This window comes from Schistocerca piceifrons, chromosome 1 (assembly GCF_021461385.2).
Source record: "Schistocerca piceifrons isolate TAMUIC-IGC-003096 chromosome 1, iqSchPice1.1, whole genome shotgun sequence".
Classification (NCBI taxonomy): domain Eukaryota; kingdom Metazoa; phylum Arthropoda; class Insecta; order Orthoptera; family Acrididae; genus Schistocerca; species Schistocerca piceifrons.
The window spans coordinates 337,042,146-337,069,295 of NC_060138.1; the positions used below are offsets into that span (position 1 = coordinate 337,042,146).

Genomic DNA, 27,150 nt, shown 5'->3' on the forward strand with positions numbered 1-27,150 from the left:
CTTCACCTACCACCATATCATGTAATTGTTTTGTATAATTATGAACTGTTTCACCAGGTACCATTATCAATCCACATGAAATAAGACGATTAAATTTTCATTAAAATACATACAAGGATCAGCACTACTCTCCCACAAATTTGATTTCTTAAGGTATAAATTTAAACACTCATACCAACATTTTGCTGCTTGCTCCATTCCATACAAGCTTTGAAGCAATCTGCAAACACGGTCTGTGCCATCATCATAGCCTTGTGGTTGTTGCATATAAATTTCGTCCTCCAGCTTACCATTCAAGAACGCTGTTTTAATGTGAAATTGTTTGATGTTCCAATTTCTTTGAACAGCAACACGCAAGAGGGCTTTCAGAGTTTCAAACCTAACCACAGGACTGAAAATTTCAGAAAAATCAAGCCCTGGCTTTTGGCTAAACACTTTTGCAACTAGCCTTGCTTTGTACTGTACATTGTAATTGTTATTATCCAGTTTAATTGCAAACACCCGTCGATTTCCAATAGCCATCCTTCCAGCTGGCAAATCAACTAATTATCAAGTACCAACCTTTTGGTGTGAGTCCATTTCTTCATCCATAGCAGCTTTCCAATTTTCTACATCTGAAGATTTCACTGCTTCATCATAGTTCCTTGGAATTTCTCTTAGGATCATCATCTTGGGTCGCTCAGATTCATCTAGATAACGTATTGGCCTTCTAATTGTTTGTCTGTCCCTCAAAACTCGATGACCATCTGCATTTTCAGTCACTTCTACATGATATTGATGATCCAGTCTTGTAATATTTTCTTTTGATATTTCGTCATCATTAGAATCAGATGTTTTTGTATCATTTATAGTCAATATGTCAACTAATTTGGTAACATCACTTTCAATGATTGCTTCAATATTTCGTTGTTGAATTTTACATCTTGGCTAACAATAACTGAATGCCTATCTGGAAGGTATACACGATAGCCACAGTCATCATAACCAACTATATAACCTTTCAGAGATTTGCCATTAAATTTTCTCTGTTTCTATGCTGGAATCCAGACAAAAAATTCTGTTCCAAATACTTTTAGATGATTAAACTGACTCTTCCTTCTTAAAAATAATTCTATTTGTGTCTTTCCTTTAGCATTTGTTGGCCCAGTTCGGTTCAGAGTATGAGTAGCTGCAAGTACAGCTTCTCCCCATAAAGCTTTTGGAATATGCTTTGCTGACTGAAACCATGAACGTACCATTTCGCAGATAATCCTGTTTTCACGCTCAGCAACTCCATTTTGCTCTGGTGTATATGGCACAGTCAAAGAATGTCTCAATCCAATTGACTCAGCGTATCTTCTCACATCATTATTGTCAAACTCCTTGCCACCATCAGTCCACAGTTCTTTAATGGTACATTGAGCTTGTGTTTTCACCATCTCATTAAATATCGGCAACTTCTCCTTTACCTCATCCTTTTCTGTAAAAGACATGTCACTCTGAAGCTTGAGAAGTCACCTTTAAAAACAAGAAAATATCGATGGCCAGCTAAATCGTTTTCCTACATTGGACCACAGACATCAGCGAAGATTAATTCACCTGGGCTAGTTGACTTGTCAACTCGTGAACCAAAAACTAGCCTATGATGTTTACCTTGCATACAACCTTCACATAATTCATTGTCCAACCTTACATTGATATCATGAGAAGTCAAAAATGATTGTACATGTTTTTTGTTCTGGTGCCCAGAACTTTCATGCCACAATTGAAGAGTATCAGAAGCTTCCTTTACTACACAGGACTTTCCTTGCTTAATCACTTTCACTGCCAAGCGATAAAGATCATTCTTGCCTTTAGATAGGGCAATAGCAATTGGAATATTGTCTCTATAAAATGACCATATTTTTACCATCATTTTTGATACTTTGATCAATACCTTTTTCTCCGGCCTTTTTAACAGAAAATAAATTACAAGCACCATCTGGACAATACCATACATGTTCAAAATATCGTCTACTCCACCCTCTTCCATTAAAAGTTTCAACATCAATACGACCACTCCCAAATGCTTCGATATGCACATTATTTTTAGCACTGTACATTTTCTGTGGTACATCAAAAGGAGTGTATAAAACATACTAGTCCTGACGATTTGTAACGTGATATGTCGCGCCACTATCAATATACCACTTAAATGTAGACTTTTACGGCTGGAAATGACATGTCCATTATAATTATCTGGGCTGTTATACAGTTGTCAGTTGATGAATTTTGTGTCAAAGTTTCGTCCCCCTCTGCAGAGGTCATCTTCAAGGAGGTCTGTAGCTCGATGGAAGGTCCAACACTCCCACTGGGTCGCTACTGACTGTCACGTGTTTTGAAAACGTCAGCGCTGTCCGCTGAAAACGTGCGTTGAGACAGCCAGGCAGAAACAATAGTGACGTACAGGCTACTGCAAAATCTAAGGTTTTCCTGCCGTTTGTTAAAAATGTAACGGAAAGAATAGAGAGGATCTTGAGGAAGCGGAATATTACCGTAATTTACAAGCCCACCAGGAAGATTCAGGAATACCTTAAGCTTGCCAAGGACGCTCGCAAACCATTGGAAAAAACTGGAATGTATAGGACCCCATGCAGCTGTGGAGATGTTTATGTGGGTACCACTAAAAGAACTGTTTCAAAACGTTTGGAAGAGCACAAGGACTATTGTAGAAGAGGAGAAACGGAACGATCAGCTGCTGCGGAGCATGCTTTCCAGCCAGGTAACCACCATATTCGTTTTGAGGAGACGCAAGTACTAGCGGCCACAAGCGGATATTACGAAAGGCTCTACACGGGGGGCAATCGAAATCGCCAAACACCCTAATAATTTCAGTCGAAAGGAAGAGGGCGTGAAATTAAACGGTATATGGATGCCGGTGTTAAAGAAGATGTTTACCACCCGTCCACCACTGGGTGATGGAAACGGCGATCGACGGCAGCGGACAGCGGCCAATTGCACTGACGTTTTCAAAACATGTGACATCACGCCTCGGCGCGGGAGCGCGCGGACACGGCATTTAGCGGCAGTCAGTGGCGAGCCAGTGGGTGTGTTGGACCTTCGATTGAGCTACAGACCCCCTTGAAGATGTCCTCCGCAGACAGGGACGAAACGTTGGGAATTGACACAGAATTCAACCGACCACGGCATAACAGCCCGGATAATTATAATGGACATGAATATACCACTTGTCACATTCTGATACATCTACATTTGTAGGTGAATTACATACTTTCAACTAAGTTTCTTCTGGACTTTCTCGTGACCATGTTTTCACAGCTGATAACATTGCAGAACCACCACCACCACTAGGACAGTTCCTGGAGATATGACCTCTGCTTTTGCATTTAAAACACACTATGCCCATTTTGCAGTCTGTTGAAATGTGTCCGATCTTACCACATGAAAAACATTTCTTCACATCGTGGTTGCTTGAATTTTGCACCGTTTTCACACTACCCAATTTAATTTTGCTTCGTTGCTGCATAGATACACTTCCCTTGGTTCTTGAAAACATTGCAGCAGCTACATTTGTTTCTTCTCTGTCTTGAATTCGCAGCTCATAATTCAAACACCTTTTCTGTAGTTTATATCATGTTTTGTCAACTTCTGGTAGATCATGCTAAGTTACGTAAATGTGATCAGATTCTTTTGGCATTGTCTGAAGCAAATGTGGACATAAATCAACTTGCTCTATTGTTTTATTTAGCATAGACATCTTTATTTGTACTTCGTCAAATTTTGCTAAATGACCTTGCATACCGCCTGACCATTTCCATTCGATATTGTGAAAATTATGTCGCAACAAGTCGATATTTTAAGCAGACTGAATATCATAAATCTGGTGTAATTTATCTCAAACATCTTTTGCAGTTTCACATGTAGCTACTCGAAATAGCGGTTTTGTTTCCAGTAACAAAACAAGACGTTTCTTTGCTTTTGAATTCGCTTTCATCCAAGCACTTTATTTCGTTACATAATCTTCAACATTTGTTTCCGGTTTCACAAAGGATCTGCATGCAACATCGTAAAGAGCGTCACATTCCAAGAAAGCCTTCACGAGAATACGCCAGGTAGTCCAATTTTCGTCGCCATTTAATTTTTCAACCTGTTGTTTTTCTTTGGTCATGATGTTTTGCCCCTATTTTCTGTTTACGCTTACAAACACGTCGAATAACTTCGTAAACTGTCTGCAAAACGGGTGATCACGTCACAAGCCGTCTGCTAGAATTAGTCGATTCTGACACTGTTAAACATGTCTCAATTATATATCAAATCAATGCTAATTGGAACCACGCTCCTCTGCTACCGTGTTAGGATAAAGATATATATCCAACCTCTAAATGATTGTGTAAAGAGTTATTAAAGTGCCAGAACTTAACGTAAGATCAACATCAGAACAACTATATATTTTTAAAACTTCACGGATCTCTAATACAAAGAACAAATACATCAAACATTCACTTTACATCAGAGATACTTGTGCACATGTAACAGAAACAAATATGAACTTGTAATATTATTTACAATCCTTTAACAGAATGTCTGTGTACGTGCATAGCTTTTACCTATTGTTTATTGGCTTTCATTTCATTCTTCCTGACGTGAGAGAATTGCTTGTTGTTTTATTGTTAGGAGGTATTCTGTGTATGGGAGCTTAATGTCCATAGGTCTTCCACTGTTAATCACATCTCTTGCTAGTTGATCTATTTTGTCATTGTATATAATGCCAGAATGTGATTTGACCCATACAAATTCTGTAATTTGGCCAGCCTTCTTAGCTTTATGGTACTGATCCAGTATGTCGAGGGTGTATTTAGTAGTTCTTTTGTCCCAATTCCTGTAACTAATGGATTTCAGAACGCTTTGAGAGTCAGTGATTATTACTGCCTTGGGGATTTCGAGAGATCTTGCATATTTGATTGCCTCTATAATAGCGAAAGTTTCAGCAAGAATTATGGAAGCATCACCTGGTAGTTGAAACTTCCTTTCTTCTGCAGATTTTGGACAGAAGAAAGCACATCTAGTATGATTTTCCATCTCCATTTTTGAGCCATCTGCATATACTTTAAGATATCCTGCCCACTTTTCTGCCAGGTGCGATGTAGGTGAAAACTGCCCATATCCTTTTCCTTTGCTGGAATAGTCGACGTATGTTACAGGAATATTGTGGTAAGAGCTGTGATAGTTATATAGGAACATTGGAAGGACCTCACTTCGATATACTTTCTTTTGGAGACATTTCTAGTCTTCATACCATTTGTAGGTATAAAACTGCTGTTTCCTGACATTTCTGTTATTCCCAATTTGAGAGAGCGTTTCGCATTTTTCTTATTAGTGGATGTTTAGTATCTGCCATCTGCAGTGAGATATAACGTTCACACATCATTGTTCTGCGAATATGTAGAGTAATTTCCGATGCTTCCAGGAGAAGGGCGTTGGTGGGAGCAGATTGCATAATTCCGAGGCAGATGCAGAAGCTTCTGTAGTGCAGTTTATCCAGTAGTGTTAGGTACTTTTTAGCAGCAGTGTCATAGACCGTGCATCCATAGTCCATACAGGAACGTATCAACGTGCGGTAGAGAGTGAGCAGAGTGTTGGGGTGAGCCCCCCACCATACTCTTGTCACTGATATGATAAGGTTAAATGCTTTTTCACACACACTGACGACTGTTTGAATATGAGGTATCCAACTTATTCTGGAATCGAAGAGAACACCCAGAAACCTCGTCTGAGATTTTAGTGGTATTTTATGACCAGAAAGTCTTATACTATTCAAGCAGCCTGGCATAATTTCGTTCGTGAAAGGAACAAGTACCGATTTTTCTGCCTAAATCAGTAACCCATTGCTATGTAATGTTTGATACAGTGTGCCCATCGCCTTTGATAGCTCACACACAGCCTGATCCATTCCTTTGGTCGACGTATACAAACAAATATCATCTGCATACTGGAGGATTTTAACTGGAAAAGGAATAATCTTCACCTACTCGATAGTGTATATTGCAAAGAGTAGGGGTCTGAGGATAGCTCCTTGTGGACGACTGGTTGTAACACGACATGGTCCAATTAATTTATTTTGGAACCTGTGACGACTGCTATTCTACCCTGTCACTAAGTATCGCCAAAATACCCGAAAAGTACCGTGTTAACTAATGCAGTCAAAATCAAGTCGTATCTAAATAGACGTTTCTCCAAATTTTACTTCCCAACACAATATCTGACCGTGAATTTATACCAGTTTAGCGTAGAATAACCATATTAAATAAGATTTAAGGACATTGACAAAAAATTTGCTTCTAACATCAATAAACAAAAGAATACCAAAGTTGAGTGATGAACCCACAATTTTACATGACTCTCATTCAAAGTAAACACAACCTGTGTGGTTTGACAGCTACCCACCTTTGAATTACCCACTATAGAATGTTAGCACCAATAGCAAGCGAGCTTCACTGTCATTGGTCGACGTTTAAGAAATTAATGGCGGGCGCCCTTGTCCAAGTAGCAAAGCATTACAATACTTCTGGTAAATGTTACAGCACACGAATTTAGACACATACCCTCCAAAAGTTATTAAAAATACACATGCAGCGGCAGCGGATTTAAAATGTAAAAAAAAAATTGGAAATAATTAAAAGCTACTGCTAATGAAAGTCAACAGTGTCTACATAGAACACACCACTTCGTGGAGAACACTTTTATTCTAAAGAAGACAAACGTTATGTGAATGTCAGCGAAAAGGAAAAGAAATTAAAATTGCTTGCAATAATTTTGAGTCTTTGAGAGGAGAGCGCTGCTTTTAAATCTTATCTTGTGTGTTTTGACGATGGTCGCGATATCGACAGCAGCTGGCTGGTCCTGGTGAAACGCTGAGATCTGCTCCCACGGTCGTGTGATTGCAGCTGATGATTTTTCCTCGTTATCGGGCAGGCGGTGGTATTCATTAAGCTGCAAATCTGATTACAGCGGCGTTTTATAGGCCACAGGCTGGTCGATGTAATTGTTGTTACAGATGTCCGTATGTGCACAGTTTTAATGTTTCTGGCGCACACAATTTTATTTATGCCACACACAGTTTATAAAACTTGCCGACCGCGAATTCTGTAGAAAGTCAATTCGTATTATGAGTGCCGCAATCGCGAAAAAGCGTCCTGGGCGTGAATGTACTCACACACAATAGACAGTTCGCGTAGCTCATCGAAACGCGAATAAATACGTAAATTCACAGTACTTGAGTGTACGAAAACACAGTCAAAATACAAGCGCAATTCAATTCACAGACACAGAGCTACAATACCGTCCAATCTCGGTTGCATTGTCATAGTTACTTCGTCTCACGGCACAGTCTCAGTATTTACTTCGCCCAGTTTCTACACTCACTATTATCATATAATAATACACTGGTATAAAACAGACATTAAAAACGTACATCGCTTGCCACTAAACTCAATCTTCACCAGCTCGTAAAAGTCACGACTGCCACAGTAAAACACTTGTCCGCCTCTCTAGCTACCCAACAACACACACCCCGCTTTGTTGGATCGACTATCGATATTGCTCTCTCTCTCTCTCTCTCTCAATACTCTCGCCCACAGTTTATACAACATCAAAGTAAATTACATATATCTTTACACAACTATTTTCTACCAAACTTATTACAGTAAACGATAAACAAAAAAATTAAAGCTTTCCACAACCAATAAACTCTAAACATATTTATCAACTTACAAAGAAGAAATAATTTCCTGTTACATATTACATCCAGAAAACAACTTTTATCTCTATATTACACACACACACACACACACACACACACACACATATATATATATATATATATATATATCGCAAATAACGATGTCTTCACAAACCGAACCCATATGTGTCTTTCAGCGAGGAAACTGCTGATTCCATAAATCAATTTGGCGGAGTTCCAATGGTTTCCAACTTCCGTAGCAACTCACGTATTATCATACGCTCCAACTATATGAAGGAATATAGCTGTCACATTCTCTTTTCTTGTTGTTGCCTCATGGATTTCTGAGGTTAAGATATTTAACTTATCTGTTGTTCCCTTGCCTTTAGTGACAGCACATGGTACATTCGCGACGTATATACAAATAAAGGCACGTTCATGAAACATTTGATATTTGCAAACAAAATAATAATATTAAGATTAAGAAAACCCAACAGCACAAAAGCCACTTTTATAACTTGAGTGAGCGCGATGAAAATATTTTCCGATTTCAGCAAACAACGATACCGTTACAACTTTCTGCCCGAAATATCGGAACAGTGGCTTAAGTGAAGTGACATAACGGTCCGTTGACAGCCTGTATGAATGTCTCCATTTGAAATGCATTGTGGAATGTTTTCAAATGACGTGACAAGACGGCAAGTGTGAACTGGCCTGAAACCCTCAATAGCTATTCGAGCTACCCATCAGGCCTTCAGCCTTCTGCTGTATCTCCACACTTCAGGATCTTGCATTCTCTTTTTGTTTGAACTTTACTCGTGTATGTTTTATATAAATAACGAAATAATATTTTTTTCTTGTAATTGAAAATCACTACCGTTAACTCTTAATTTTGAGAGTTATGATTGACATGTGAACTCCATGCCAATAATTTTTTATGTAATATAAGTCAGTGTTTAAAATTGATGATTAAAAAATACTGTTTACATTGTTTTCATACACACAGTGATATTTGTGGTACGATAATGTTTTACCTGGTATCGACTTATGAAAATCGATTAAACTTTTTCCGCCCCGATGAACAAACATGAACTTATTTGGATTTCAGGATGTTACGTGAATGCTCTGTATATGGTTGTCGCTACCCATAAACGCAAAGTAGTGATAGCTAGTTTTCTTCCGTAAATATTTATGATGGGTTTGGCAGGGCGTGGAATAATAAGGAAACTTGTTATCAGGAAGTTCGTGACATCGACGCATGTGTGACAGCTGTCAGAAGTCAGTTGCGAAATAGTGCGCCGGTGGTGTTGGAAGCATATAAATTGAGAAATTCACTCAGTAATCGTCGGCTGCAGAATAGTCGAAGCAGAACGGAGAACAGTAAAAACAGATCTGGAGAAACTACAGTTGATTGTTACATCGTTAGAGAAGTAAAGTGGATTATTTACAAAATGTATAAGGTCGCATTTACGTTCCTGGAAGCGGCGGTCTGGTCATAAACATCCTGTTGCGGAGCGATTAATCTCAGATTTGAGGATAGTAACGAGAATTTATGTTGAACGTACAGCTAATTAAGTAAGCCATCAACAAAGTATACTCTTGTTTACTTTTTCTAGATATAATAATTAGGCCTGCTTAATTTACGTTCATCTGTTTGATTTTTGAGACTTGGAAAGCAAGCTAATGTTTATTCTTATGGTATGCTAGAGATTCCTGCAAAAGAGCCGCATAGAGTAAGCAGAGTTTTGTTCATAATTTGTGGCATTACAAGCGCGTAGGACTTCCGTTTTTTTCCCTCTCAAATCTGGCGGTTTGAGGCTCAACAAATTTTTTTTCGATTATGGCAAAAGTTATGCGGTTGGGAGTTCCTAACAGTAGAAAGTTAATTTTTATTTAACACAGATGCTCAAGGGTTACAGGTGTGCAGCAGTTATCAGGCATAAGGTTTGGTGACAATTTTGTGGTAGTTGTGCATTGTCTGGTTAAATCCATACAACGAAGACGGCACCCATCTTGTCGAGTTCTCTTTCAAATTTCTACTGCAAACTAATTGTATTTGAACGGTGTTATGGAATATCTAACAGGTATAATGAAAGTTGGGGTGCTAAAGGATAGCTCCTCTACAGTGATAAATGAGACTCTGTGTGTTGTCGTATGTGATTCTTGTCAGTCTCTGCCAACCACGATAAATTGTATGATAATTTGATGGTGGTGGGTTTGATTAATTTCTCATAATCTATTTTGAGTGTTTTTCACCCACTCAGTAACTTTAAAAACAGACTGAAGTAATGTCCTTTATGTTTGTTTCAGCTATGCATACTGTGTCATAGAAATAATCACATGAAATCAGGAGAGCCACATTGTACTGTAGCTGTGGGCGACTCGGGAATATTGAACGTATCAGTACTATCTTCCTTCTTTGACCCATATCCTAATAAAAAAGAAGGGCAGTAACTACTCATTGAAATCCATTACGTATAACATATGTTTTGTCACTAGAATTCTAGTTACCTTTGATATCGCATACAATGGCTTTGAGAACTCGTGTATGGTCACTGTTCCACCTAAGCTAGATGTCAGTTGACACTACAGATTTATACTTTCAAGGTAAAAACAATTTTGACTAGCAGCACTTAAGCATTTTTCAGTTTTGGAACATTGCTACATTCATGAACATATTGACTTTGCCTCTATCAAATTTGTTACATAACAGAAAATGTGCTGTGTGTGCTGGATTATTCATTATTCTCACATTTATTATCCGAAGATAATTACTAAGCAGTTAGTAGAGTCCTTAAATATGATACACTAAATTTTAGATAAGTTTTGATTTGTGGCATTCAAGGACACATGGCATTACGAGTTAATTCAGTGTCAAAGAAGCAATTGGAGAACACTTTCTAAAACAGAATTTGTGGATATTGATTGAACTGTCTGCATGTGCAATGCCAGTCCATAGTGTCCAACAGGCTCAATATTTCAGAGAGTAGGCGTGTTACCATATCAGATGCACTGATGAACTGAGCTTTTAGGGGGCGCATGGCAATCTTACATCCCCTCCTACCCCAAGCCATTCTATCCGTGTGTCAGTAGACACGGAGATGCTTGTGTCGGTTTCTGTAGTAATGTCGGATATTGTCTGCAGGGAATGCCCATATGCTTTGAAGCCAAAATGCAATTTCATGAATAAAGAACACAAGAATCTGACCCTAAGCTAGGTCACAGTATCCTGTTCATCAGCCATATCATAAAAAATGTCATTGATATTATAATATACAAAACAAAATTAAATGAACCAAAAATGTCACTGGCATTAGTCGTGTAATCTGTCTGCAGCAGTCAGTTTTCAACAGATTTTGAGAATTTACTCATTCTGAGAGAAAAAAATTTTAAGCCTGAAAAACCTGTGACCAGGTGCAGTTAATAATCTCAGAAGAATACAGAAAACTCTTTGGTGAAGAAAAGCCGGGTTAACGGAAACGTCCGATTCCACCCTTTGATCAATGACGTCACCAATATGGCGGAAACGACCATTCACAATAACGCCCATATTGCGACTATGACATCATTACATAAACTTGACAACAAACACAAAAATAGGTCAAAAAACCATCAAACACATATTCCTCCAAAAATATAATGAAACTAATGGGACAAGCGGGGGAAATGGGGCATTTTTGGGTGGAGACAAACTAAACATGAACACACGCTGCTAAACCAAATGACAAAAACGATAAAATAAAATGACCACAACCTTCCCAAAATCAACTAAAAACGGTATCCATTGGGATGAAACACAAAACTACAACCACGTCCATAATCATCACTACCTCAAAAAACAACAAACCAACAAAATTGGAATCGAACACTTCCCTTGAGCTATATAGGTCAACAGAAAATACGGATACCAAATCTTGAAACTCAAAACTACAAACATGTCCACAATCATCACTACCTCACAAAACACAACAAACCAACAAAATTGGAATCGAACACTTCCTTAACCTACATAGGTCAACAGCAACTACCGATACCACACTATAAGTCTTGAAACTTTCACTACCACTACACTTAATCCTACCAAAAAAAAAAAAAACACTTAGAAAATCAAAATTAGAATTGAACACTTCCCTTGACCTGTTAGCCTTAACACATCTCCACATATAGCCATCCCTGATCTGAGCCACCGGAACTTTAGTAAGCCTCGTTTCTTGTCGACACACTGAGCACTTCACGATTTCAGCCAACAGGTCAAATAGCTGAAGAAATTTTATTAGAGACAACGCACGGTTCCCCATCGTTGCCGACAACCAAAAACTGTTGACCTTGTCAGTCATATCCATACCTACCAAAGACATAAACAAAGCAATTTACCAAAGTTCACACATGACAAACAGAAACAACATTGACATAACAAAACCAAAATCGTTAACTCGCTGAAAAATATCCCGCTGAAAGCACAGTCACCACCGATACCACATACGTGCAATGCTACCACGCAAATGAATCCCATACGCCACATAACATGCTAACCATAAATACACCACAAGAGAGAACCACTGACCGCAATAATATGCCACCTGTAAACACCCCACACACACAAACTAAACCAAAAACATCACTTAACACACCAGAGAGCACCACCGATCACATCAAAATGACACCTGCAAACACTCCACTCTGACAAACTAAACTCCACGCCGTCGTGATGTCACACACGACAAAAGCCTTACGTCATGGTCAAAGCCGACAGGTGGAATCGGATGCTTCAATTGACCCGAAAAGCCTCCAAACAAAGGAGACTAATTTTGATTCTGACATCTCTTTGAAGAATGCTTACACCCTGGATGATGTCAGTCCCTTTGAAAAATCCATACCACATCCTGTTGCAATTATCCATCACATGTAGGTGAAGGAGATTATATCTCAGCTAAATTTCGAGGAGAAAAGAACTCAAATATTGGAAAATGCAAGATGGATTTACGACAATGTTATGAAAAGGATAGATTGCTGCTCACTAAATAGTGGCGACATTGAGTCACAGACAAGCACAACAAAAAGATTGTTAAACAAGTAAGCTTTCAGAGTTGGACAACATACACACACACATATTCATGCAAACACAACTCGCACACACATGACCACAGTCTCGGGATGCCAAGACTCAGGAGTCAGAGAGAGAGAGAGAGAGAGAGAGAGAGAGAAACAAAGATGATGTGACTTACCGAACGAAAGCGCTGGCAGGTCGATAGACACACAAACATACACACAAAATTCTAGCTTTCGCAACCAACGGTTGCTTCGTCAGGAAAGAGAGAAGGAGAGGGAAAGACAAAAGGAAGTGGGTTTTAAGGGAGAGGGTAAGGAGTCATTCCAATCCCGGGAGCGGAAAGACTTACCGTAGGGGGAAAAAAGGACGGGTATACACTCGCGCACACACACACATATCCATCCACACATATACAGACACAAGCAGACATATTAAAAGACAAAGAGTTTGGGCAGAGATGTCAGTCGAGGCGGAAGTGCAGAGGCAAAGATGATGTTGAATGACAGGTGAGGTATGAGTGGCGGCAACTTGAAATTAGCGGAGATTGAGGCCTGGTGGGTAACGGGAAGAGAGGATATATTGAAGAGCAAGTTCCCATCTCCGGAGTTCGGATAGGTTGGTGTTGGTGGGAAGTATCCAGATAACCCGGACGGTGTAACACTGTGCCAAGATGTGCTGGCCGTGCACCGAGGCATGTTTAGCCACAGGGTGATCCTCGTTACCAACAAACACTGTCTGCCTGTGTCCATTCATATGAATGGACAGATTGTTGCTGGTCATTCCCACATAGAATGCATCACAGTGTAGGCAGGTAGTTGGTAAATCACGTGGGTGCTTTCACATGTGTCTCTGCCTTTGATCGTGTACACCTTCCGGGTTACAGGACTGGAGTAGGTGGTGGTGGGAGGGTGCATGGGACAGGTTATACACCGGGGGCGATTACAAGGATAGGAGCCAGAGGGTAGGGAACGTGGTTTGGGGATTTCATAGGGATGAACTAACAGGTTACGAAGGTTAGGTGGACGGCGGAAAGACACTCTTGGTGGGGTGGGGAGGATTTCATGAAGGATGGATCTCATTTCAGGGCAGGATTTGAGGAAGTCGTATCCCTGCTGGAGAGCCACATTCAGTGTCTGGTCCAGTCCCAGAAAGTATCCTGTCACAAGTGGGGCACTTTTGTGGTTCTTCTGTGGGGGATTCTGGGTTTAAGGGGATGAGGAAGTGGCTCTGGTTATTTGCTTCTGTGCCAGGTCGGGAGGGTAGTTGCGGGATGCGAAAGCTGTTATCAGGTTGTTGGTGTAATGGTTCAGGGATTCTGGACTGGAGCAGATTCGTTTTCCACGAAGACCTAGGCTGTAGGGAAGGGACCGTTTGATATGTAATGGGTGGCAGCTGTCATAATGGAGGTACTGTTGCTTGTTGGTGGGTTTGATGTGGACGGACGTGTGAAGCTGGCCATTGGACAGGTGGAGGTCAACGTCAAGAAAAGTGGCATGGGATTTGGAGTAGGACCAGGTGAATCTGATGGAATCAAAGGAGTTGAGGTTGGAGAGGAAATTCTGGAGTTCTTCTTCACTGTGAGTCCAGATCATGGCCTGGGTAACCAAGAAGGCTTCCTCTAAGCGACCCATGAATAGGTTGGCGTACGAGGGGGCCATCCTGGTAGCCATGGCTGTTCCCTTTAATTGTTGGTATGTCTGGCCTTCAAAAGTGAAGAAGTTGTGGGTCAGGATGAAGCTGGCTAAGGTGATGAGGAAAGAGGTTTTAGGTAGAGTGGCAGGTGATCGGCGTGAAAGGAAATGCTCCATCGCAGCGAGGCCCTGGACGTGCGGAATATTTGTGTAGAAGGAAGTGGCATCAATGGTTACAAGGGTGGTTTCTGGGGGTAACAGACTGGGTAAGGATTCCAGGCGTTCGAGACTTAACATTTCCACTATATGGTGAGTAGCAATCTGTACTTTTCATAATACTGTCAAGGAGAAAAAAGAAATTCATACAGCTACATATTTGTGTGCATCATACAAAAAGTACTGGAAAAATAATGTAGAAGGGCTTTGGAGTCTGTTGACAAAGACAGGATAGTTTTAAATTAAAGCTGAACGAGATTTCTCTTAATAATGAGATTGGTGTTACAGAGAAATTGCTGATTCCTTTTGGTGGTTATATGCTGCCACATCAGACGAGGTCTGTGTTTAGTGCGTAATGGTCTTGTTGATGTTAATGGGAAAAAAAAGGACAGTGATTCTCTTTTGTGCATTATCTTATTTTTGTATTAATATCATTTATTATGTAGCAATTGTAAACAATTCGAACCCCTTGCTGATTGACTTTAAATCACTAAAAATAATTGAAGCAAGTAAAAAGAAATATTTTTGTGGTTGTCTCTGATGTTAGTTCCATGCCATAAATATCGTAGAAATAACCACTACAGAAAAATCCCAGTTGTATATATGTACAACTTTCTGGGTTCTCTTGTCCTTAAGACCTTACCTTTCTGCCTTTATGTGTATCATATTTTGGAGCAGCTGTGTCATATTTAAGGTTTTCAGTCCAAAAAATGATACTTCTTATTATACTTTCTAGTACATATTGTAACTTTACAGAATTAAATACAGTGCTGTTTTAAAGCGGCTTATACTCTCTAACACACACAGTTTTGTTCTTGATGGACACTCTTGTTTTTAGTTATTTAAAAAAGTTGTTATTTTTTATCATAGGTCAATTTATACTATTCACGATCATTGACTTCATCAATTCATAACCAAACTGTCCACTTCCAACGTAACTTAGACTTTGTGCTATGTTACCCAAACTTCAATCAGAACCATAATGTAGAAGCAAATTACACTAGGGATCAAAGCCAATACATGTATTTATAGATTCCAAGCATCCATTGTCTGTTGCACAGTCCTCTGACAAGAACATGGTAGCAATGAGAGAGAGAATGAACCTTTGGAAAGTTCAGTGAAAGTAGAAGAAACTCGGCAAATACATTTAGTGACAGAAACTTAACCTTTACAAATTGTCAATTAAGAAATGTAACACATGTGAATATCTGAAAACTATGTACTTTAGTTTACAGACACTACTGAAACCCGCATCACTTTGAACATGTTTACTGTAGTCATACCACTGTCTTCCTCTACAATAATTTTTCCTTCCTCACCTCCTTCCAATACCAAAGTGCAGATTCACTGATGTCTCAGTGTGTGTGTGCTATCAACCAATCCTTTTTTTTTAATCAAGTTGTGCTATAAATTTCTTTCCTCTCCATGCTGATTCAGTACCTCCTCATTAGTTATTTGATCTATCCATGTAATTTTCAGGTTTCTGCTGTAGCACCACATTTCAGTAGCTTCTATTCTCTTCTTCATTGGCTTAGCTACTGCCCACATTTCACTTCCATACAAAGCTATACTCCAGACAAATGCCTTCAGTGAAGCCTTTCTAAAACTTTAATTTAAATTTGGTGATAATATTTCTCTCTTTCAGAAACACTTTTTTGCCATCAGTAGACTGCATTTTATATTCTCACAAGTTCAGCCATTGCCACTTATTTTGCCAGCTGTATATTGAAACTCATCTGCTTCTTTTATTGCGACATTTCCTCATATAATTCCCTCTGCACCCCTGATTTATTTTGACTGCAATACATTAACCTTATAACTTCCTTCCAAGACGCTGTTCGTTCTGTTTCTGTGTTCTTCCTAGCTCTTTTCTGTCTACAACAGAAAACCTTAAAGTCTTTATTTCTTCTCTAGGAACCTTAATTCCCTTTCCAACTATCTCCATAGTTGCCTTTACTGCTTATTCAGTGTGTGAACTGAGTAATATGGGAAACAGACTACAAAACCTAACCTGTTGCACTCACTTCTCAGACAGTACCTTAAAATCTTGAAACTGCAGACTGGTTTCTGTACATGTTGCTGATAGCCTTGCACTCCCTTTATTTTATCCCTGCTCTTCAGAACTTCAAAGGGTGTGTTGCAGTCAACATAGTCAGAAGCTTTCTCTAAATTTACAAACCCTATACGCATAGTGTCGCATGCTATAGGCCTAAACTTTCTTTAGTCTATCTTCTAAGATAACTTATGGGATCAGTATTGCCTCTCATGTTCCTTCATTTCTCCATAACCCAAACTGACCTTCCTTGAGATTCACTACTACTACTTTTTCTATTCTTCTGTAAATAATTAATGTCAGTATTTTGTAACCTTGATTTATTGTATTGCCAGTTCTGTAATATTCACACACATCAGCAGCACCTGTCTTTTTTGCTATTGGAATTATTACATTCTTCTTAAAGTATGAGGGTATTTCGCATTAATCAAATCTGGCATACTAGATGGAATAATTTTGTCATGGTGTGTTCTATTGAGGATCTCAACAATTTTGAGGGAATGTTATTTACTCAGGTGTCATGTATCAGTGTAGGTCTTTCAGTGGTCTATTAAATTCTTCTTGCAGTGTTATATCTGTCTTCATCTACTGTCTCGCCCATTTCCGTAACATTGTCCTTAAGTTCATTTTCTTTGTATACTCTTTCTATATTGGGTGTCCCAGGGGGAATTATTGATATTCACGGGTGTGACAGGAATGATCTCTCAAAGGAAAACAGTCTAGTAAAACGGGCTCTAAAATGGAAACTTTAAGAGCTATGAGCACTTTTTCACCTTCACTATTGTGAAACACATCTCATCTAGTGATCAAGTGCTCATAGCTCTTTTGGTATGCATTTTAGATCCAATGTTTACTAGACTTTTTGCTTTGAATGATTCTCCCTGTATTTCCCTGAAAATTGGCCATTCTCATGGGACATCTGTAGATTCCTTCATCACCCAGTACTGGCTTGCCATTTGAGCTCTTGCTATTTATGTAACTGTTTCTTCTCCAATCATTCATTAATGTGAAAATCTTGTCTGTTGGGTGCTGTGTTATGTATTTGATAAAGGACATCTTGATGTACACCATGAGCTGCACTTCAAAAGTATGCCAATCTGGTATTTAGGCATATAGCCCATTGTTGGTGGCATATACTGTTTGCATCTGGATCAACTAATGTATGTATCTGATGCAGTGTCTGTACATTGATTAAAATTATGTCGATCTATGTGGTAGGAGGAAGGAGGTGAGAGAGGAAAAATTATTGTAGAGGAAGACAGTGGTATGATTACAGTAAACATGTTCAAATTGATACAGGTTTCAGTAGCATCTGTAAACTAAAGTAGATAGTTTTCAGATATTCACATGTGTTACATTTCTTAATTGAAAATTTGTAAAGGTACATGTTGTTACTGATTGAGTGGTTCTACCCTGTTTTCTATCTGTGCTCAGATATACAGATTTGTATTCTTCTTTTTCGATCAAAACATCAGGCCTTGTGGTTCATGAAGTCTTCTCTGCCTTTCAAAGTCATCTCTACAATTCACTCCCTCATGGTGGAGCCATTTCTACGAGATTCACCAAAATCCCACTAGCTTGTGACATAACCCACCCCTTCGACGGGCGGTAAAAAGATTTTAAACAACCAGTGATAAAATATGTAAATATGTTAGGATATGCAAAATTGATTACTATTTCAGCAACATGAGCTGTATACATAAATGCTATAAATAGTGATTATGTATAGTATTCTTTTGCCACTCTTGATATACAGATACAGAATCATATGGCATTAAAATGCTTTATTTGTTACTTAAATTTAGAGAAAATTGCAGTAGTAAATTTATGTGAGTTTTAAACAATGGAAAATCCAGACTGGAATAACAACAATACAGGGAAAATGATTACTACATTCACTATGACAATGACACATTGAGTTGCAGACAGGCACTATGAAAAGATTGTTACACATTTAGCTTTTGGCCAAAGCCTTCTTCAGAAAAGGGAACACACACACACACACACACCTTCATTCTTTCTCCCTTCACTTGGGGTGTTTTTGGGAATGTTCTGCACCGTCCGCAGCTAACATAAGAACAGTCTCACCACTGTTTTTCATTCCTCTTTCCTTTCTTCGTTCACCTTCTCCTATCCTTCCTCCACTTCAGAATTCCATGCTCCTCTTTTTTCTTCTTCCTCCCAGTGCACTCCTCAAGGCTGGTCCATGTGTCTGACACATAACAGGTGACCAGGAACACACAATTCCCAGCCCCAGGTTGACATGTAGAGTTCGCACGTACCCCCTGGTACAGGCTAGGGGTGATTGCCTGAACTGCTACCTTCCCAACTTGCCAATTGGTCCCTCTTTCTAGTATTTGGGAGGTGTGACCTGAGGTGTGAACCCTCAAATAAGGCAGGTGTGCGCCCTTGTGAAGGGGTCCCCTAATTGGAAGGTGCGTGCCATCAGAGATGCTGGCAATCCTGGGGGATTTTCTTGCAATGAGCCAATCATCATCTTTGCAGTCCAGTCTACCAAATGTTAGCAGAACAAAGTTCCTGATTCAAAGACCCTCCCAGCTGCACCATGGTTCCTTGTGGTTTCGTGTACTGAAGATGGTCAGTTCTTTGCAACTATAAATCTGTTTGTAATTCAGAAAGGTGTTAATGCAGTTGCTGCCTGTTTGAAATCCTGCTCTCGTTTACGAAAAGGCACTTTCTTTTGGAGACTATTTCCGATTCTGAAGCACAACAACAGCTTGCTGCTTCGCTTCTCCATGGCTATCCTGTTCATGTCAAGGTCCATAAAACTATGAATTCTTCCTGTGCTGTTATTTACACTAGACTGCTTGACAGTCTGACTTGAGGCCAAAATCCAGATGTACCTCTCTGATCAGGGTGTCATTGCCGTCCATTGTGTGATGAAAAAGGAAAGGCCTCCTTAGTGCCCACACGGGCTCTTTTTCTCACCTTTGATAGAGTGGTGCTTCCATCTAAGATCAAAGCAGGTTATGAAGTTACCACAGTCTGACTGTACATAACGAACCCAATGTGCTGCTACCAGTGTCATCGTTACCACTACACTCGCAAGTCTCGTTGACACCTGGCCAAATGTGTAGTCTGTGGTAGCGATGCGCACATGGGCGATTGTCCGCCTCATCCACACATGGGCGATTGTCCGCCTCATCCACCCCACTGTATCAACTGCAATCGCGACCATGCTGCCTCCTCTTGAGAATGTCCCACGTATCTTGATGAGCGGGCTGTCAAGAAGATCCAGATAAAGGAAAAATTACCTTACCTGGTCACTCACATGTGATTGGCTAGTCACAAACCGTGCATTCTACCGTTTGACACTTACAGTACTTTTCTTGCCTACATCTCACTCCATGACGGACATGGACATGCGAACCTGTGACCTCAAATTCAGCTCTGATGTTTTGAAATTGCCCAGTGTCATGGTAGCACCACTGTCTCCTAGTCCATCTATGCAACAAGCCACCAGACTCTTGCAGCATCACAGTGCGAAGTCACCAGCTACACATCTGGCAAGCCGGAAAGGACAGAAGGAATACTCCCAAGAAGACTTTCTACATCCCTCCAGCCAACCAACACCTTATTCTTTCTCTGCTTTGCGGAAAGGCTCAAAGAAGTCCAACAAAGGCAAATGGTCTTCTGCTTTGTTGACTTGAAGATCCTCTTTGACAGTTTCGTCACGTGGTACTCTCACCCGGCTGACATCTGCGTCACTGGTGTGCACCACCAACTGTTTTTCTGTGTTGGACTCTGCAGGCTGACAGCAGAAGAAAGCTGATGCTTCTGTGGATCACATGGAGCAGGATCCTCCTGCTTCTGTACCCTGTAGCAATGAGTCTTTGCAGGCTGGCAGTTGGCAGCCGCCAATGTGACGCCCCTTCATTTTTTCCTTATCATGACTCTCCTCCAATAGAACATTCATGGCCTTTGATCCAACAAAGAGGATTTATGGCTACTTGTTCTCTGCATTCAGGAAACAAAATTGCATCCTCATGACCACTTTGAGCTCTTGCATTTTTCCCGCTCTATTTTGATCTTCCATCCGATGTCTGCATTCCATCTCATGGAGGAGTTGTGCTGCTCATATGGGATGACATTCATAGTCAATCAAGATGGATGTCTTGAAGCTGTTGCAATTCACCTTTTCCTTTCTCATTTGACGTTTTTGCTCTGTTCCATTTACATCCCTCCACCATTCATTGTCATCAGGGCAGTCTTCGCCCAGCTTATTGGGCAGCTATCTCAGCTTTTTCTGCTGCTCGGTGACTTTAATGCGCACCATCTCCTTTGGGGTCCTCACAGAACCTGCCTCCTGGCTTACCTTCTTACTCAACCTCTTCTGCCTTAACACAGGAGCACACGTGTTCCTTTCAGACTCCTCGCACACCTATTCCAATTTGGACCTATCCCTCTGCACTGCCCAGCTTGCCCATCGTCTCAAGTGGTCCATTCTCTCTGATACTTACTGCAGCGACTATTTCCTGTGTGCTATCCGTTTGCTGACTCCTAGTCCAAGTGCATGTACACCCAAATGGCAGCTTTCTAAGGCTTACTGGAGACTTTACTCCTTCCTGGTCATCTTCGACGAACAAGATTTCCCCAATTGTGATGATCAGGTACAAAATCTTACAAATGGTATCCTCACCTCTGCAGAATGTTCCATTCCTTGCGCTTCCTCTTTACCACACCTTGTCCCAGTCCCTTGGTGGACTGAGGTATGCCAGATCGCAATTAGCATGCGGAGATGTGCTCTCCACATTTTTAGCCGTCTACTACTATATCAAACTGCATTCATTATAAACAGATGCATGCACAGTGCTTTTGTGTTCTTTGGGATAGCAAAAAAGCTTGCTGGATTTCCTTCACTAGTTCTTTTAACAGTTCCACTCCCTCTCCTGTCATGTGGGCCAACCTCCAATGGCTCTCTGGGACCAAGATCTATTTCCCAGTTTCCGGCCTCACGGTAGCAGACAAGGTCATCATGGGTCCTGTTGCTACCTCCAACACCTTGGGCTGCCATTTTGTGGCAATTTTGAGCTCCTCGCACTATCACCCTGTCTACCTCCATCAGAAATGAATGGAGGAGGCTCAGGCAATATCCTTCTCTTCTCAGAATTGTGACTGCTACAATGCCGCCTTTACTATGAGGGAGGTAGATTATGTTCTCTGTTCATTCCGATCCTTTTCCCCAGGGCCAGACACTGTTCATATTCAGATGTTGCGGTACCTTTCTCTTGTGGGCAAGCACTTTCGGCTTAATACATACAACTGCATCTACACAGAGGTCTGTTTCCGAAATGCTGGCATGAAGCCACTGTCATACCCATACCTAAACCTGTTAAGGACAAACACCATTCTTCTAGCTACTGCCCGATTTCTCTCACCAGCTTTGTTTGCAAGGTGATGGAACTTATGATTCATACCCAGTTTGTATGATGGCTAGAGTCTCGCCATTAACTAACCACTGCATAGTGTGAATTTTGAGAGTGCTGTTCTGCAGTTCATCTCGTCACTTTGTCCATCATGTCATGAATGGTTTTCTGTGGAAATCTATGATTTGGAGAAAACCTACGTCACCTGCTGGAGGGCTGGTATCCCCTGTACACTCTATGCATGGGGCTTCCATGGCCACCTGCACTGTTTCCTACAGGAATTTTTAAAAGACGAAGTTTTCAAGGTACTCATGCATTTTGCCTTTCGGACATCATTATGCAGGAAGATGGTGTGCGTCAGGGTTCCGTCCCGAGTGTCGTCCCCTTGGTATCACCATTAACCCTATAATGCCGTCTCCCGCTGGGCATCTCCGGCTCCCTTTTCAATGATGATTTTGCCATGTATTGCCTCATTTAGTCACATTTTCAGCAGTTTCTCTATTGTCTTGACTTGTGGAGCATCGGCAGTGGCTTTCGTTTTTCCCCTGACAAAACCGTTCGAATTTCTGATGGTGCAATGTGTTTCTTCCACTATCTTTACATCTTGAGCCTGTTGCTTTTCCGTTCATTGAAACTACAGATTTCCTGTAGCTCATCCTCGATGGGAAACTTTCTTGGTTGTCCCATGTGTCTTACCTAGCAGCCCGCTGTATGCGGTCCCTCAATGTCCTAAGTGTCTTCGATGGTACTTCCTAGGGTGCAGATTGAACCACACTCCTCCATTTGTACCGGTCCCGTGTTCATTCGAAACTAAACTGTGGGTGTTTTGTTTATGTGTCTCCAGCCTCGCTCTGTCGCCTTTAGTTTCACAATCTTTGTATGGAACTTTGCGATAGTACTTATGTGTACATTAATGGCTCTGGGACTGATCGTGGCATTGGGTGTGCGTTTGTCATTGGCACCAATTTTTTTTTGTATTGGCTTCCAGCACAGTGCTCAGTATTTACAGCAAAGCTCTTTGCCTTCTATCAGGTCACACAGTACATCCTGCAACACAGGCTTTTCAATTGTGTCATCTGCCAGTCTCTTTCAACTCCCATCAATGCCTCTGTGTGTTGTACATCTTTGATCCCTTACTGCAACGGGTCCAGGAACGTTCTCACTTGCTCACTCTTCATGGGGCCACTGTGATGTTTATGTGGGTTTCTGGTCATGTTGGTCAGACGGGAAGCGAGGGTGCTGACACTGCTGCCAAGGCTGCAATCCTCATACCTCAGCCTGCTTATATTCCCTCCGATGCCCTTCGATGATCTCTGTTGCAATCTATTAGCGGGTGGTGTCTCTTTGGCATCACCACTGGCCCTCCCTTCATAGGAACAAGGTCCAGGTTATTAAGCCTCTCCCAGCAGCTTGGACAACCTCCTCTTGGTCCTCTTGCTGCAAGGATATCATTTTAACTAGGTTACATATTGGACACTGGCTTTTTAGCCATTTCCATTTGTTATCACCTTGTGCCCATTGCGCCCAACTATTAACTGTCCACCATTTCCTGTTTCTTTTTTTTTTAAATCCCTTACATCCCCGTTGAGTTTGCCATCTGAGATATTGGTCATTTTAGCAAATAATGCGTGGGAAGTCGATCGCATTTTACTTTTCGTCTGTCATAGCAGTATGGCGAATGCCATTTAGTTTTTAGTTCTGGACCTCTGTTTCATATTTTATAGACCTTTCTCCACATCCCTGTTTTTAGCTGTCATATCCTCCATCGATTGGAATTGACGTGTAGTCGTTTTTAAGTATTCTCATTGTCTTCATGTTCTACAGTTTTGAAATGGGCACTTATGACTCTAGTTGTTTTTGCGCCCTAAAACAAGAATAAACAATAAACTCAATGTGCTCATCTTTAAGGTGAGTAGCAATCTATCCCTTTCTTTGCCTGGAATTTTTAAGATATTATAGATTTGTTTGCTGTGTTATTTTTAATGGAATTACTGAGAACCTAAAGTATTTCATCGATTCGCTGCAGACCATCATCTCTGCCCCTAGAGTAAATAAATACCAGTACTATTTTTTTTCTGTAATTTACTTTGATACTACACTCACCTAATACATATAAAAATTACAGAATTACTTCAAAAGCTCTGTTTACCAAATTGTTCTTATTCAAATAGTGACAGATAACTTTGGCTGTTTGCTATGGTGTAATTTAATTTTTCAGAGGAACTTTTGTTTAACAGAACTTCAGATTTGAAATTTCATAATATTGTATGCTGTAAAAATTTGAGCCCTCCTGTTATTTTTTTCTGTAACATTGAACATACCAATTTAAAGTAAAAAAACAGTCTAGATCATATTTTTAATCCTTTCTGTTTTGTTTGGAAAAAAAGATCAGAAGCACTGCAGTCTCCTGCAACTCAATGACATCTCTCTATTATAGCACAGATTTTCCTGATTATAGAAATGTATTTGATTTTACCCACATATCACGTGGTTTGAGAGTTATTTCAGAATACAGCTTTCATTGTTTATATGAAATGTAGTAGTTCATACTGCTTATGTTGTTGTGGTCTTCAGTCCTGAGACTGGTTTGATGCAGCTCTCTGTGCTACTCTGTCCTGTACAAGCTTCTTCACCTCCCAGTACCTACTGCAACCTACATCCTTCTGAATCTGCTTAGTGTATTTATCTATTGGTCTCCCTCTATGATTTTTACCCTACACACTGCCCTCCAATACTAAATTGGTGATCCCTTGATGCCTCAGAACATGCCCTACCAACCAATCCCTGCTTCTCGTCAGTTGTGCCACAAACTTCTCTTCTCCCCAATTCTATTCAATACCTACTCATTAGTTATGTGATCTACCCATCTAATCTTCAGCATTCTTCTGTAGCACCACATTTTGGAAGCTTCTATTGTCTTCTTGTCCAAACTATTTATCATCCATGTTTCACTCCCATACATGGCTACACCCCATACAAATACTTTCAGAAACGACTTTCTGACACTTAAATCTATACTCGATGTTAACAAATTTCTCTTCTTCAGAAACGCTTTTCTTGCCATTGCCAGTCTACATTTTATATCTTCTCTACTTCGACCATCATCAGTTAGTTTGCTCCCCAAATAGCAAAACTCCTTTACTGCTTTAAGTGTCTCATTTCCTAATCTAATTCCCTCCGCATCACCTGCCTCAATTCGACTACATTCCATTATCGTCGTTTTGCTTTTGTTGATGTTCATCTTATACCCTCCTTTCAAGACACTGCCCATTCCGTTCAACTGCTCTTCCAAGTCCTTTGCTGTCTCTGACAGAATTACAGTGTCATCGGTGAACCTCAAAGATTTTATTTCTTCTCCATGGATTTTAATACCTACTCCAAATTTTTCTTTTGTTTCATTTACTGCTTGCTCATTATACAGATGAATAACATCGGGGATAGGCTACAACCCTGTCTCACTGCTTCCCTTTCATGTCCCTCGACTCTTATAACTGCCATCTGGTTTCTGTTCTGGAAACATCCCCCAGGCTATGGCTAAGCCATGTCTCCGCAATATCCTTTCTTTCAGGAGTGCTAGTTTCACAGGAGAGCTTCTGTAAAATTTGGAAGGTAGGAGGCGAGGTACTAGCAGAAGTAAAGCTGTGAGGACGGGGCGTGAGTCGTGCTTGGGTAGCTCAGTTAGCAGAGCACTTGCTCGCGAAAGGCAAAGGTCCCGAGTTCGAGTCTCAGTCCGGCACACAGTTTTAATCTGCCAGGAAGTTTCATATCAGCACACACTCCGCTGCAGAGTGAAAAATCTCATTATACTTAAATGTTTATTGCATGACCAATAATGATCATTGCAGTTGTGGACCTTCAGCGTACGGTACAGCACCGCTGTCCATTGACGTCATTACTTTGGTGCGGAGTCAGGGCAAGAAGTGATCATCTGTGTCGTTGACACATATTGCTCCAAACACATCTTTCTTATAACAAATACCAGCAAAAAAATGCTTCTATCAGAGCGCAACAAAGGCAAATATGCTTCTGTTTAAAAGACTCTTAAAAGTGGGGTACCAGCTGCCTCATTCTGCCTTCCTCAACAACCTTAAAAATTCTCCCAAAAATTTTGGGATATGAACATATTCGTGTTCTTTTTAACATGCAGGTCATCTCACAGTCCCACAAGCTCCTATAACTGTAACTCGCTCACACCCAATAGTCAATCGCTGTACATTGCTCGTACCCATCCATTCCCACGTGCCCATTCTCACTCATTCATTCGGCCCAACTCATTGTCGTTATCTCCCTGTCACTGTCTCCTGTCGCTCCGTCACAGTCCCTTTCCTTCTGCCCTACTACTACTATTACTGTTTCTTCTCTCTCTCTCTCTCTCTCTCTCTCTCTCACTGCTAATATCTCATTCCCACTCCTCATTCCCACTCCCTCCCTCCCTCCCTCTCTCTCTCTCTCTCTCTCTCTCTCTCTCTCTCACACACACTGCTAATATCTCATTCCCACTCCTCATTCCCACTCCCTCCCTCCCTCCCTCCCCCTCTCTCTCTCTCTCTCTCTCTCTCTCTCTCTCTCTCTCTCTCTCTCTCTCTCTTCCTCATTGTCATAGACTCTGTCTCTCATTATCACTGGCTTTCATCCCACTTCCTCTTTCTCCATCTATTCCTCTCTCACTGACACTGGGTCCTTCACTTTTCCTGGCACTGTTTTGTCAACTATGTTCCACTACCACTGTGCCCTCCCTCTCTCTCACACTGCCATGGTTTCCTTCGCTCTGCCTAAACCACAACCACTCTCTCCTATCTTCCACTGTTTATTACTTTTCCTCCTCTTTCCCACTGATACTCTCTCCTTCTTTCTGAGCATAAAAAAGGGCAAATATGTTCACATGTCAAACTTTTTGGGAAAAACTTTATAGTTGCTGAGGAAGATAGAATGGACTGTTTGTACCACACTTTTCAGTCTTTTTAACAGGAGCATCCTACCACAGCAGTAAATGCCACTCTATGAAAATAACTTTATGGTCCAGCAAAATTTTGATAGTTTACTTGTGTGAAATTGAAATAATGCAAAACTTTGCACCTCAGACTGAACTCTGCATG

General features: G+C 40.7%; 1 protein-coding gene across 1 annotated transcript in view; it reads left to right on the forward strand.

The window, feature by feature from the left end:
- The first annotated feature begins 8,838 nt into the window (after nt 1-8,838).
- Nucleotides 8,839-27,150, forward strand: part of LOC124797666 (guanine nucleotide exchange factor DBS-like) — a 222,900-nt gene continuing 204,588 nt past the window's right edge. The window contains exon 1 of the mRNA XM_047260803.1: nt 8,839-9,292. The gene's annotated coding sequence lies outside the window, so the exon portion shown is untranslated. The remainder of the gene's footprint in view (nt 9,293-27,150) is intronic.